Raw genomic sequence first — 14764 nt, 5'->3', positions numbered from 1 at the left:
TGAATAAATATTAGAGTAAAAAAATCACTTTTATTTATTTTGCAATCGAGCCTGGGACCTCCAGTACGGTAGCCCAGTGTGCTGACCATTACACTTCGGAGGCGAACAAAAAATACATACTGTAATAAATAAAATAAAATAGTTGAGCAATGAACACAGATCCAGTATTACCGTATTTTTTTAATGTGTTACGTTTACAGTATAAATCACAATTTTATAACTCAAAAATATATACATCTTTGAAAATTACCAATTAATAAGCAATACTTTAAAGAATTTATTCTTTAATCTATTTCCAGACCCGATCATGCATATTTTGTAGTCGAGAAAAAAAAAAGTGCAATAATAAATGTTTTAAGTTTTAATATTTCATTTAAGCTCTGGAACTTAATATGACTTAAATGGGTATTATTCTTTTAGTTATTAGACCAAAAATAATACAAAATTTTAAACAAAAAATAATGTGATATCTTACGATAGGTTGATATTTGATTTGTATGTATCTATTGCATACAGATTTTTTCACAGCATTTTGAGTGTGTCCAAATATACATATGTCCACTTACTTAAGGATCTTGTATACATCCAAATAATTAGTTCTCTACTAAATAAAATCTTTCTCAGTCTCACATGATGGCTGTTATGAACTCATATGTACTGTATCATGATATTAATGATATATATAGGAGTTTCAAAATTTTGAGTAGTGTGTTGTCAATCATGAGTAGAACGGTGAATGTTCCATGTGTTTAAAGTGATCACTTAACCAGCCTATGACAGGTCATAAGCCCTGTAAATACCCAGATTTCTATATCATCTTGTTCATCTATGTTGAGATGTCAAAATGTAAAAAAATGGCTGTAATTGACGTTTCATTAAGTTTTCCTAAGAAAATTTAATATTTTGTGTAGTTTTTGAGGATAATAAAAAATAAATAATATAATTGCCCATTAACAAAAATGTAAAAATACTTTCTGTATTAATCGCAAAATAATTGTCCATAAAATGGTAATAATTATTACCAAAATGTGTTCTTTATATCGCAAACTATGAAATGGTCAATATTACTTCAGTAAATATGCACATAAAAAACCTATTTCAGAACCGAGAGTTAAATTGTTAAGGAATCGAAATTTTAAATACCTAACAGCAATAATTTTCTACAATTTACAATGATCCCGCAAGTAAAATTATTTATTTGATTGTACTATTCTCGCATATAAAGTCAGTTGCCTTTTGCGACATTTTCACAAAACGCCTTTCGCTGCTTGCATTATTCGTCAACAGGTATACAGTAGTAGACATTTCATGCCGCTAAGGTCCGTTTTCCCTATTAAGTTGGCAGTAATTGCACCCTTAAGGACACGTGGACTTCCATAGTTTTTCACTTTGCAAGTACATTCCTATTCCGTGCGTCTTGGTGCTACGAACATCGCGTGCGCTAGTCTCCCTGCAAACATTATTGGCATACATCCCCGATAGGAAAATATCTTTGAAATATTATTATTAAAACATAAAATATCATTATCTTTTATTTAAAAATAGGATTTTAAAATTGTAGGATATAAATAGGATAGAAAATGTTTAAATCGAATAGTATTTTTTGAATGCTTACTATGTTTATGGTGTGCCAACTGTTAAAGACATGGATATCACCGTGGCGCTAATATCGATCTATGAAAAGAGCTAGGGTGAGTTAATAGAGGAAGTAATTTTACACATGCGTTCAGTTCTACGTCCCTAATAAAAGTTTCACGATGATTATTTTAGCATTCGGAACAAGCATTAAAACATCATTATTTTTCTATTTCTATTCGATTATGTTCATCATTTTCCACACCAATCAACATAAAATAAAGTATCGTTATTTTCAATAACAGCAAAATAATAACGTTATAAATTGGTTTGGTTTTACCATGTTATCAAATGTTTTTATTCATTAGTTTCTATATTTTCCATATCCACAACTGAGAATACGACACTGCATTGTAGCTATGCAATGTTATCTTGATGGTAAATTATTTGAGGCAATGACAAGTTTATACAATTAAGTGTGGAAAATAGCGCTTCACATATGCATGTATAGTATATATTTCATTGACCAAATTAATTCAATTTATTGTAAAACAGTTGATCTTATGTAAGTATACATATTTTAAAGGCAAACAACTTTGTTTAGGGCTATTTTAAATGACTCATTTCATCTGACATTTTTGTGTTGGTTTTCTTTAAAAAATCAGATTTTTTTTATTATGAAGCATGTTATATACATAACAAAAACATATCAACATTAATACATATTTTATTTCCACCCAGCTCTCTGATATATTTATGCACCCAGATACATTTGATAAATAAAAAGAATACATTTATTGCCTTCAGATTCTGTAAAAATATTTTATTTAATTAGTTTTCTAAGCATAAAATTACCATTTTTATGATATCGCGATCAGTACAATATTAAATCATAAATATTTATTTGATTAATTTGCATTGCATATTATTTTATTTCGGCTTGTTTATATTTTCCCCAATACGTTAAGTAAATGAAAATAAAATATTTAAAATGTAGATACCATTAATAAATATTTTTATTATATTTTACTTAGTAAATTATTTATAGAAATATTGGTATTTACTAATCAAAACTTAAACAAAAATTTATAGAATTAACCACAAAGTGACTGCCGATTAAATTAATGAAAATATATTTTTTTTTTAATATGTACCTTTTATTGTACTGATGAAATCATGTAAATGTCATGAAAACGACATACATCTTTATATTTGGAGTAGTAAATATTAAGAATTTTAATAAAATACAATGTTAGAGTCACATTCAAGATTTGTATTTCAATTTCAATTTTAACAAATACAAAGATTGAACTAAAGCAGTTTTATTTATTAATTGAATTTTAAACAAATATCCGAGTCATCGAAAAGCATTCCTCGCAATGTTACAAAGAATATTTCGTACGGACGAAGTACTCGTACATTACGCCGCACCAATTTCAATGTGATCACAACCCCTAACCCACAACGGCCACTATTCCAATCGCCAAACCCCTCGCAAAACGCGCTAGGAGCGTGCATTTTGCATTACGCCTGCGTCGCGTGATGGGGCACCCAGCCACCCTGTTTCCCTGTTTTCCTGTCTCTCTCTGACGTCAGCTTTTCGGGGTGCCGTGCCTATTCCCGTCTCGCTCCCAGACGACACAGCGCGGCGCAGTCAGCCGGCGTTTGGTTGGCAACGCGTTCGCGAGTGGAAATAAATCATTTTAATTGTTGTGTCGGCTAAACTATACGGTTGTGTCTATGAATTTATTGACTGTTAATAATGGCGGCATTTTTGTGTTATTGTCGATGGATTATCGTGTGTTTGCGCCCGTGTGATGCATAATCGCCGCTGTTTATAGTGACGCGTGTATGGTCAGGTTAGGTGTAGGTAAACAACGGCGCGCGGCGTCTGCTGTCAAATCGTTGAGAAAATCTAACATTCACACGAAAATCATTCCTTTACAGTCTGTATTGACAATATTTATAGTGTTTTAATACATTTAGAATATCTTTCGGTTCATAAATTGCCGCTTTGCGAATATTTTCAGTCAAAGTGTTTACGTTTCTCGAAGACGCTCGAAACTCTTGAAGAACCTTAGAGGGGGAGGAGAAAACGGTGAGTAATCCTTTATTAGATCAAAGCAGACATTTTATACCGAATAGAAGTAGTAGCGTTTTACTGTTTTTTTTATATAAATCACATTGAAATAGCCATTTTTACTGTAGATGAGATCCTCTTATTTACCATAAATATTTTTTTCAGTCTGCTTTTACTATATATCTATATTATCTACTATTTATTGAAGGTGATACATTTCTATAATTCTAGCAAGATAAACATCATTTCATAATATACTGTATTGATAGAATATAATTATTACCTTTGATAAATTTATAGAAAAAATTGTTTCGCATACAATTTTCTTTACATATTTTTCCTGTTCACTCTTCAGTATTCCTAAGCTTTCTAATCTCATCTATTTTTTATATGAAATAAGTAGTTATAAAAAATATTATTTTAATGATATCATTTGTGAGCAGCTTCTTACAAACTCATATATTTTTTGTTTAACTAATTAAATTTCAATTTTAAAATGTCAAAATACTTGCTCACAAATTCGGGATTTCGGGACAGTTTTTTTGACATCTCAACAAAGATGAAGAAGAATATGGAAGTTCGGATGTTTACAGAGCTTATGTATATTAATATATATTTAAATATATATATATATATATATATATATATATATATATATATATATATATATATATATATATATATATATATATATATATATATATATATATATATATATATATATATATATATATATATATATATATATATATATATATATATATATATATATATATATATATATATATATATATATATATATATATATATATATATATATATATATATATATATATATATATATATATATATATATATATATATATATATATATATATATATATATATATATATATATATATATATATATATATATATATATATTATATATATATATATACATATTTATTTATTTAACGTTCATATCTTGGTAATATATTTTATTCGTGTAATAATAAAAACAATTATTTTTCTGAAAGTAAGGATTTTTCGGATAAAGTCGGTAAAGAGTAATCCTGAATATGAATTATTAAAAGCTTTTATTTTAAATTAACTCTCAAAATGTATCATCTGTGGATCCTCTAAGACTATGTAATCAAACTAGAAATATGAATCCATTTTCGATTAAATCGGCCGTTTAATATCATTTCCTCTAACTTCTGAGGCAGCCGTTCTTTCATAAATTTTAAGATTTCGATCAAATTCAATATATTTGTCGGAATAAATTCAGTCTATTTCCGCAAATTTATTTTTCTCCGATTTAATGGAAAGATACTAGATCCAATAATAGTGCTGCTACCCTTCAAGGAAAACCCTCCGCTCGTGCTAAGTTCATCGGATAGTTAACTTTAACTCGCGTACAACACAAGAAAGATTGTGGATTTTAACGGCTCGTTTAGGACTGAATGCGAATCGAACAAACGGTTTATGTTTAAGACAATCAATGAAAAAGTTCCCCAACCAATCTCTAGGCAAAATCTCCCCAGTGGAAATGTATGCGAGTTCTGGGGAATTGTGAGTGCCGACTGCCAACCGCTGACGAAGGTTGGGTTGGGCACGTAGCGGTTGTGGTGCAGTGATTTGAGGAATTTTCTAATGTACCCGAAAATGCAAAGCTTTCGGTAGTTTGTCAGGAATTTTATTGCTTCACTGAAATGCTTGGACGTAGCAACTTAGTCCACTTTGTGGTAAAATTTACACAGAGTTTGTTGAGACGTTCAACAGAATGTAAACGAAATTACCTTGTAATATGAGGCAAGGTCCAGCGGTATTTTAACGCTATATTGTTGGGTTTATAATACTTGGGGTCCATCTGGGGAATATGGACCCCTAGAATTTTACAATGGAGATCTTGGGAGAGCAAAAGAGGTGTCGGAAGACTCCAAAAGAGATGGTCCAATGACATCGCTGTGGGGGGTAAAAACTAGCTGCAAACAGCAACCGACCGGAGGAAATGGAAAGAGGTAGAGGCCTTTATACAGCAGTAGAGGACAGAAGGTTCATGAAGAAGAAGAATATATAATCATTTATCATCAACGCTGAGCATCAAAGTCTGCTTGGCGCATGATTCGCCTCGGTTCCTTCCACTCTTGGGCTGAGTTCAAACCACACAATTAGAGTGGGCCCGATGAACTTCTTTGTTTACCTTTTCATCTTATGGAAGACCGTACTCTTGCTCGCTTATCGTCAGCTGGTTCTATTACAATTAATAATTAATTATGTAAATTTTTAAGACTCTTCTCATGCTATCACCGATATCGTGATCAAAAAAAGGCATCATCACAAACAAAAAAAAAACAATTTCTTTGGACCAATTAAAGCCCACATATTTACCCATATATTACCACGAGGAGGTGGGGAAGAATCATATTCAAATTTATTTTTAATTTTCAGGTTATTTTCTGAATTTCAGAATTTCAGAATTTCTACAATTTTGAAGGAGGGACAATTAACGCACTTTTTTTTCAGAAAAAATGTAACATTTCAATTTTGTTTTGCAATAATGGTTCACAATTGATGTGAAAATTGAAGTCACCGCATTTCTATAAAATATTTGGACATTTTCTGATTCGTCGAAATACAGCTGTCGTTAACCGGATGAATGGCAACCCTAAACTGGTATTATAAGACATTCCTGTGATTTTCTTTCTCGGAATCAAATGATTTATAACGCCTATAAATTTGACAATAAAACTGAATCCTTATGGAATGTTTCTCTGCAACTCAATCCGAACGTATTTGATTTAAGACCAGTAATACAAAAATCCTATCCACGGTATTATGCTCACTGGAACCTGATTGTCACATAAATCACCCTTGTCACGCGAATCTATTCTCTATTGTCTGCAGAATGGGTAATCGATACTGCCATACGATGATACTTAATAGTATTCAAATAAATAAATGGTATTCAATTTCCTTTATTAACTTTCTTATTAGATTTAATATTTTGATAAAATACATTTAATGTAAAAATAATTATAGTAATTTAAATTCATTTATTGTTTTTATTCTTGAATAAAAATCCGTATTGCCTGTTTTAAGACACCAATTTTTAGAGGTTGTCTCTGATAAGTAATTCCTCTTTCATTTCTTACTTTTATTATACATAGATAGCGTCAAACGTTTTGAAGTAATGTATGAAAATTAAATTGTATATACTCGTATATTTTTGCATATTAAAATATATGTATTATTTTAAGGTGCTGAATTCGTATACACCTCAAGTACATTCATTATTGATAATTTCACGTAAGCTTATCCTATTGTTAAAACAAAATAAACCAATAAACAAAAAGCGTCCAATAAAACACCAAAAAAATTATAGTTTTCGTTCCGAGAGATGATTAAATTTTTATACATTTGGTTATAAATAAATAAATTCGAAATGTGACAAAGATTTAAATAAGATAACATTACATGTTTTCTAAAAATACGCATTTGGTCCGCCTCCGTAGTGTAATGGTCAGCACGCTCGGCTACCATTCTGGAGGTGCTGGATTATTAAATCAATATTACCTTGGACTGGTACCTGAAGCGGAGGGCTGATCACCTTTCCTTCATGTGTTAAGTAGATCAAAATAACACATCATATATATATGTTTATATATATATATATATATATATATATATATATATATATATATATATATATATATATATATATATATATATATAATATATATATATATATATATATATATATATATATATATATATATATATATATATATATATATATATATATATATATATGTGTATATTTATATATATATATATATATATATATATATATATATATATATATATATATATATATATATATATATATATATATATATATATATATAATTTCATAAATACCTAAATACCTAATTTAATTACCTTTTTTTCCTTTTACCATATACATTATGTAAATAGCATTTTCTTTTTGAATAAGAAGTGCAATGCTGTCGCCTCGAAAATATACTTTGATAGATGAATGTATATAGGTATACTTCATTTATCTGTGTGCATATTGAAGGCACCACAGACTACGGAACGCCGGCACGTTTTTCGTTTAATGCACAATATGCAAATGCACAATGGCGTCGGAGAGTTGGACAGTAAAAAGGATATAAAACTAGCAGAGACCAGAAGATATCTCCTGAAATATGTGGGTCCGCAGTGCTTCTTGTGTAAATATTGTTCCTCTGTATTTTTATGTACAGGATATTATCTCGCCAGAAAGAACTGTTCGCTTATAAATCCGTTCACTCACAATTATTTCCAGTGAACGCGATTTAAAATTGAAATTCACGATTCTTTATTGTTTTCCCTTTTTCACGTTTATGTCCATTTAGGATTGTTGGTAATAAAATATATGAATAAGAAACATAATAATATTATGTAAAATGTTTGCATAAAATAGTACGCTTCCATATTATTTTTTGACATCTCATCAAAGATGGAGAAGAATATGGATTTCTAGGTATTTACGGGGCTAACGACCGTCATTGGCTGGTTTTCAGTGTGTAACATTCACCAATTCTACCCATTATTGACAACCACACTAATCAAATTCTTGAAAGTTCTATATGTTTGATCCAATTTCAAAATATTTTTCTTGAATCGCTAGCACCCCACTAATGAGATATTTTGGTGAACAATTATTTGGACACACTCAAAATGTTGTAAATAGTACGCTTCCTTTGACCGTAGTTAAAGAATTGAGTGGGTGAAAATATAAGAATCAACTAAAATATTTCCATTCTAATCTTTTAAAATTACTTCTAAAGCTGTAAAAGGAGTCCAAATAACAATTATTAATAACATTTTATCAAAAACTTTTTGTCGTAGATTGCTTTATAAAAAATAAACAAATGATTTTAATAAATGTGCAACGAAACCAACCCCAGATGTTTTTTAAGTATTTTTTTTTGTATTTTATTTTTATGACTTTTTTATGTTCTATAACATGGAAACTTTTCCGGATAATTGTAAAACTTTACAAAAAAGTTTTCCATTTATGGTATAGGTACGTTATTCGGCCCGCGGGTCTTGCGAGGTATCCGGCGATCAGAAGGTGTGAAAAGATAGATTTTTGCAACCATATAAAGGTGTCTGGCTGTGAAAACGCTTCGGCCGCAATTACAATCATACGGATTCCCGTTTTGCAGTATGTCCCCCTTGTAGGCAGTTAGCACTAACGGCCCATGGAGCTTGCTTCGTTAAATACCTGATTAAATTTGTAACAAAACGGGATGGTTGTTTAGTACGAATACATACATTGCGTGGTTTAATTTTATTTGGGATAATTGCTATTTTAAAAAATATTTCATATGTATATCAGCCAATTTTGCATTAAGTAACTTTTAATTGAGAGAAAAAATCAATTTTTGATTTATGTTTACGCTTTTCAGGTGACAGCTGTTTCACCTTGTAAGGCGTTTGAAAATTAATACAGCCGTAAATTATAATTATATATGAGAATGTGGGTGTACAAATATAAATCATCTATGCCGCACGCCTAATAAGTGTTAAGTACTCAAGAAATCATATATTTAATAAAAGCACGTACGATTTCTTTAGTTGTTATATAAACATTTCATATTTCTCATGTGTTCCGAGAAAAACTCTCGATCCAAATGATTCAGCCTTTTGTTTAATAAATAATGGCGAATCGTTTTACAAATAATGCCTGAGACAATTAAAAAGTATTTATACTAGTTACCGCTTCTGTCTTTCATGTGTAATCTATAGAGAATGAAAACATCATAATATTATATCTATAATACTAGGTAAGTAATGCGTAACATATTATTTTTTGACATCTCCTCAAAGATGAAGAAGAATATGGAAGTCTGAGCATTTACGGGGCTGATGACCGTCATAGGCTGGTTTAAGTGATCACTTTACTTACGTGTAACATTCTCCAATTCTACCCATTATTGACAACCACACTTCTAAAGTTCTTGGAAGTTCTATATATGTTAACCAATTTTGAAACATTGTTCTTGAATCACTAGAATTTCACTAGAGACATATATTGGTGAGTTGAGCAGAAACTCTTTTATTAGTATGTGAGGTCCGAATATTGGATTATAATCACACACATGAGAAACGCCAGAAAATATCATTTTCATTTTTTATTATTTAAGCTTATAATTTGTTCTTAAATCACTAGAACTTCAATAGATGTCTCTAGTGAAGTTCTAGTGATTGAAGAACAATGTTTCAAAATTGGTTCATATACCATATATAAAACTTCCAAGAATTTGAGTAGTGTGGTTGTCAATAATGGGTAGAATTGGTGAATGTTACACGTGTGTAAAGTGATCACTTAAACCAGCCTGTGACGTTCGTCAGCCCCGTAAATGCCCAGACTTCCATATTCTTCTCATCTTTGATGAGATGTCAAAAAATAATATGAAGAAGTATTTATACTAGTTACCGCTTCTGTCTTTCACGTGTAATCCATAGAGAATGAAAACATGATAATATTTTACCTATAATACTAGGTTAGTAATGAGTAACAGTTCGCGACTCGAAATAAGACAATCTCGCGTTAGGGAAATGGGCAGAAGAGCGGTGGGCGGACAGCGAGCAGAAATAATATTTACAGAGTGTCACCGGGAATATTTTATTGAGGCAATAAAGTTGGAGTGTGGCCGAACCATAGGTGTGTCATTGTACCCACACATGTGCATATGTAAAATCTTATATAAATATACATACTTACACGTTTATATGCACTAGTACTGTGTCAAGATGTTATTTTATGGAGTTCTGGTCTTTATACACATATATAGACTATCACAAACAGTCGTAATATCGCTCATTCCTTTCAAGAACGTCATAAATCAAAAAACTTGATTTTTCAGGAGAACGTTTTTAAAGTTTAAAAATATAACACAATGTATTAAAAATAAATATCAAGCCACTTATTGAACTTTTTACTGTGCAACACATATTTTTACGTAAAACCTGAAGGTTTTTTCTCCATTTGAAAAATATTTAATATCTTTAAAAAAATAATTAAACAACACCTTTTCATCAAAATACATCAAAATGCCAGGATATAATACTTTTCTGGGCATTCCGAAAACATGCACAACTGAAAATTGTCGATTTTTGATTTATGACGTTCTTGAAAGGAGTGAGATATAAACTGCCATAAAATGTAAGAGGTATAAAAATCACATTGAGAGACAATTAACCAAGCAAAACTCTACTTGCAAATTCTTTAAAAATTCATATTTTCTTTTTATTTGAATAACAGATATTTGTCAAGAATTGGCTTTTTGAGAAAAGGAGGCAAAATATTAAACCATGTGTGATCAATATTATACATAAAAAAACAATTCCAAATTTTGTTAATTACACTGACTCTTTACTTGTTTTTTTTTACGACAATGTGTACATTAAGACTTCTATATAACGAAGCTCTATGTATTTAACGGACTTAAGATATAATAGACAAAAATCCAGTGAAATTAAAAATAATATAACGTCCTGTTAGTATTATACATGTTTTGTTTTGTTTATTCATACATTTATACAATGTTCATAAGTCTTATTATAAACCCATTTTTTTAAATGGACTTTCGACTTTAACGCAATCCCCCTAATAAATCCATTAAATTGAGGTTTACTTTATTATTCTTATGCACATCTTTATTGAAATTTAACCAAAGATTACTTTTTTTTAAATCTATTATTGTTAGGACAATCGTATTTGGAATTTTGGGTAATTTATTATTACATTTTAAAACAGTTTTCATATAATATGTAAAATTAAAAAAATAATTATCCTTAAAATAAAAGTATTTTTCACTATCATTTCTCTTGGAAATAACGCTCATCGTCAATTTAGTAATTTTCTCTACTTGGAAAATATAATTTTTAAAACTTTTTTGTATTATAATTTAAATATATCATACTAGCGAAAGTTTTATTTTTGTGAATACTTGAAAAGTTTTCCTTTTTCGCGCCTACGTTTTTTCGTTTACAACTTTAGTTCACTATTAAATGATTTTATAATAAATTAGTAATTTGAGAATGACAAAATAATTCTTGTGTAGCTATTTTAAGGTTTTTTAAAGTTCATAAAATCGAAAATCTCATCGTATCATTTTACATTGTGTCATTTTTAAGGAAACGCTTCATATTTTGTTGTAAATTATTTGTTATTCCCGCTGAGACAGTCAACTCCATTATTCGGACATTTTTTTTATTTAAAAGCATCAAATCGAATACTTGCTATAAATTGAGTCTCTTAATACAACAAAATTCCAACTCACAAGGTGATCAAATTGAGGATATTCTTTTGTCGATCCCTTGATATATAATCTACGACTGGAACAAAATACTGACATGTTTTTTTTACAGTCATACACTTATTGTTCTAAAAACATTTTAATAATTTCGCCAGGATAAGTTTCTACCTTCTTTGGCTGTACCAATACTAATTTACAAATAAGTCATAATGTATCCGAATAAAGATTAAATTTCAGTGGCAGCAATAAAAAAGATTTAAAAAAAAAATCAATTGATTCAATCTCCCAATAATGAATTAATGGCTTGAGCTTTTGTTGCAAGAAACAACTCAATTCAACATAGAGTATGAAATAATTCAATATAAATATGTTTATATATTTAAATATATTTGTCTACCAATTGTAACCCTACATTTGATTGAAACGATGTTAACATTCTCGTTAACAATTCACAAATGTAAGGTTTCAGACATGGAAAGAAGGACAAAACATAAACATTGAAAGATCTTATTGAGAATAGCAAAATGCTTTCTAGCCAATATCTTTTTACTAAATATTTTTGTCGGTCTCGATAGTGCAGTGGTTATGCAAATTATGCAATAAGCTACTGTTCATAAGGTACATATTCAAGCCCATAGACTTTTTGGCATAGAGGGTCAAAATAAACAGTATTTTTTTGTCACTCAAATACTTATTTAATATTCGTCTAGCTCGTAACCGCAGGACTGATCACCTTGTCTTTGTGCAACTGACAATCTATTTAAAGATGCGAATATATCGTTCAGTGCCGTATTAAGCAATAGTTGCTGATCAGCCTCAAAAGAAAACTATATAACAATATTTAAATTACCTAATCAGCAGAACTGAATATGAATAAATTGCCTTTGTGTTTGTACAATAAATATCCTTGGACTGTCAAATTACTTATTTACGGCATGGCTTAGAATAATAAAAATGGAAATTTTTAATAATAACTTTGTACGATAATAATTTATTGAAGCCTGCGCGTCGTTAAAGCGTCGTTGATTTACGTCGAAATCCTAAATGCTAAAATAATAACGTCCATTTCTCAGAAATACTTAAAATAATAGTTTCCAAAGCCAGATATGTGACAGTAATGCATAATTTATTCATTTGCAAGTTGTTAGAAAACTGAGTGTGCTTTTTATTACATCCATCTCTATTGGGTAGGGTAAGCATTTTTCGCTGTGATTACCATGATGCACTTGAAAACAGTTTTAAAAAAAAATATTACATACAAAAATCACACATATTCCCGATGAGTAATTTCCATTTCTCATTTTGGGACATTGAAGTTAAAAATTAAAGCTAACAATACTGATAAACAAATAAAAAAGTAGCAAATAAAAAAACACAGTGCAAAATGTAAAATACGTATATGTTAGTTGTAATTTCAATTTATTCGGAATTTTACCTGACACCCTCACTTGAAAATTCGTGAAGTACTTACTCCAATTAAACCTGAAATTAATAACAATCAATTTTTCATTTTATAATTTCGGATAAAAATTAATAAGAATAATCTATAATTTTTATTTGATTGAATTGTTTATTCGAATAAATAGGGAAAAAAATTGCGACGAAAAAGACCTGTCGAATTTTTAAAAAACTTTCAAGTTTTGTACTGACATAACAATTATGTTTCATATCAAGTTGAGACACCTATAATATTGACTCATTCTTAGGGTGAATTATCCAGTGTCTGGATAATTATATGGATAATACAATATTATATAACATATAATATTTATGTTTTATACAACATTTCTTGGCGGAACTACATTTTATAGAATGAAATGACAACTATATGTTTTTTCCACATATATTTTATTTGACCAGTGACCGGTTTTCGTCGTTAACAACATCATCGCCAGTCTTATGATGTCGGTAACGACAACACACATTCACTGGTTAAATAAAATATATGTAGAGAAAACTATATACATATTGATCTTTTATTAATTTTTAAAATCTATTTTGGCTAACATTGTTATAATATCAGGTTCATAACTGATTGCTGATAAAAAAATTCTCAAGCTTATTATATAGTTTTCTACCATTATTTACACAGACGTAATTAAAAAAATATATTAATGCTTATATTCTATTTATTTTTAAAAAGAATCTTTGTTTTTTATTGTCACGCATGTGGGTCATTTTTAATAGATAAACGTATATCTTTGGACCCTCTTTCGCTCGTTAAGATAAAGGTTCTGTCTCCAAATCCATCCCCGGGGATGCTTTTTGTTTTCTAGGATCTGTCTGAGTAATTTGTTTACGTACGAGATACCATCATCCTATATCCCATGAGGGTCGACAAGGACTAATACAGATTGCCTCATTCTTTTGGGGTGATGTCGCATTTTTCATACTCGACTTACAAACCCATTTGGACAAGCTTTTAATTAATTTGTCTTTTGTGTTCCTTATTTGGGGTGTTTTTTGGAAAAAAATAACAAGCACTTTTGCTTCACGAATTTTTTTTTGGTATTAAAATAAAACCTTTCCACGCTCCGGTTTTTCATTAAAATAATACCATATGCATTTATTGTAAAATCCTTACTTTTCATTTTTAAATACTTTTTAAAAATCTTCTTCTAATCCACATTTGCACCAAATAGTGCATAGGGCACTGCATAGCATCCTAAAATCAATAGAGATCTACCAATGTAAATCTCATATAATATTTTGTATTCGATAGAATATCGAGATCGATTAGTCGATTGTTCTACAGGGCGGATCAATCTCAAAAACAATCTTCAAAATCATCAATATTAATTTGCATTAATGG

At 29.5% G+C, this 14764-nt stretch overlaps 1 protein-coding gene and 1 pseudogene across 1 annotated transcript in view; one reads left to right on the top strand and one right to left on the bottom strand.

Annotated features, from left to right (window-relative positions):
* Positions 1–14764, bottom strand: part of LOC148307060 (histone H2A-like) — a 79132-nt pseudogene that overhangs the window by 24065 nt on the left and 40303 nt on the right.
* fz2 (frizzled 2) overlaps positions 3216–14764 on the top strand; it is a 200360-nt gene continuing 188811 nt past the window's right edge. The window contains exon 1 of the mRNA XM_088264024.1: positions 3216–3673. The gene's annotated coding sequence lies outside the window, so the exon portion shown is untranslated. The remainder of the gene's footprint in view (positions 3674–14764) is intronic.

The sequence above is a fragment of the Brachycentrus maculatus genome, unplaced genomic scaffold, assembly GCF_059751285.1.
Source record: "Brachycentrus maculatus isolate JH-2025_06_01 unplaced genomic scaffold, ASM5975128v1 h1tg000212l, whole genome shotgun sequence".
NCBI classification, from domain to species: domain Eukaryota; kingdom Metazoa; phylum Arthropoda; class Insecta; order Trichoptera; family Brachycentridae; genus Brachycentrus; species Brachycentrus maculatus.
This window is presented reverse-complemented; position numbering and strand designations above follow the sequence as displayed.